The sequence below is a fragment of the Solanum tuberosum genome, unplaced genomic scaffold (assembly GCF_000226075.1).
Source record: "Solanum tuberosum cultivar DM 1-3 516 R44 unplaced genomic scaffold, SolTub_3.0 scf00304, whole genome shotgun sequence".
NCBI classification, from domain to species: Eukaryota; Viridiplantae; Streptophyta; class Magnoliopsida; order Solanales; family Solanaceae; genus Solanum; species Solanum tuberosum.
Genome location: NW_006239227.1, coordinates 307,599 through 309,356, shown reverse-complemented (window position 1 = coordinate 309,356; position 1,758 = coordinate 307,599).

Sequence of the window (1,758 nt, the reverse complement as noted above, 5' to 3'; positions counted from 1 at the left end):
TATATATATATATATATATATATATATATACACACATCTTTGAGAGAAAATGGGGGGTCCCAAAAAAATTGAGGCCCCAAGCGATTGCTTTAGTGGCCTTGTGGTCGAGACGGCCCTGGTTGACTTTATAAGTAAACTAGATAAAGTGGAAGTATTTCTAGAGGAAAAATATGTTGTTCATCCTGTATTCCTAAGATACTTAGAACAAAAACTTTGAAAAACTTGATAAGAAACAACAAAGTTTAAAGAGTATTTTTAAAATTAGAAAATTAAAACCAGTAGAGAAAATAGAATCAGATAAGAAACAATATACAAAATATTTTTCTCAAAGAAGAAAATCGAGCCCACTGAATGCACAATGTTCCCTTAAGGAAATTATTCCCCTCAAGTACTCGAGGTTAATGAAATATATCCTCCCAAGATAGAACGATCTTACTCATGACTAGTGTATCGGTACCTAAAATCACGGTGTTAGCGAACCACTCCACGACAGTAAAGTACACTTAAATTTAGTAGATTTAGTAGTAGTAGTAGAAGTAAAAAAAAATTGATTGTTTTAAAATGAGAGGAAATCCCTATATTTATAGACAACAAAGGGTAGTGTGAACAGATGCATATTGTGCCTTATTGGAAATGTCACAACCCTTCTGAAAGGTCACAACCTTTCCTAAAAGTCACAACTCTTCATAAAAGTCGTAACTTTTCATTAAAATCACAACTCTTCATAAAAGTCGCAACTCTTCATTTTTCATTCACACAGTTTAAAAACCCAACAAATTATTTATTAGTTTTTTTTAAAAAAAAAATTGCTTGAAGAAGTTTTGCAAAAATAAGAAATTTCCAAATACTAATTTAGGGTGTTTTTCTAGAATCTCTTCTTTCACTTACGAAACACTCATTACGTTCTTAAGAAAATAATAACTTTTTTAATATATTTTTTTTCTCTTAGAAAACTTCTTATAAGTGTTGTTGTACGACTAATTTGTGATCCCTAAACTTAGGTAATTAAATTCAATGTCGAGGTGGATTGACTCATCAAGTTTTCAGAGTTACAATTATTCCAATTCGATTTTATATGGTAAACTATTATACTAATTATAATTAGCTATGACGAAATTGAGTTTGAAACCTAAAACTTATGTGACGGTGCGGTTATGAACTCTTATGTAAATGTAGACGTAAGTGGATTTAGTTGAACTCACCATTTTTTTGATATTGAATATAAAAGTTTGGTGAAAAATTAGTAAGAAGTTGATAAATTTTAGACTATGAATCTATAATTTCAAAGCGTACTATGAATTTAGCGGTAAAAACATAAATATTGAACTTATAAAATTTAAATTTTGGACCCATTTGACCACAAATATATTTGGGAAAAATTTGACGATTAATGTTTGGCCATGTAATTTGTCATACTTGGCAAACATCCCAAGTTCTAAAAAAACAAGAATTTGGCTAAATTCTAGTATATGAGAATTTTTTAAAATTTAAATTATCCCAATTTTTTATATTTTATAAAAACACTCATAATTTATAGTTTAATTTTCATCCCTAGTTTGTTATACAAAATTTATACTGTTATAAGCATATTTTAAACCATTTTTATCTGAGCTTGTTCTCCGAGATCACTTTCAATTATAAATTGTAATAGTAGTTTTTCATATACAAATCAATGGTATTTTCCTTTTATTTTCTCTCGTTTTTCAAATTCATATTAATTATATATGTTCATTATAATGGATTTTCACGGAACACTAT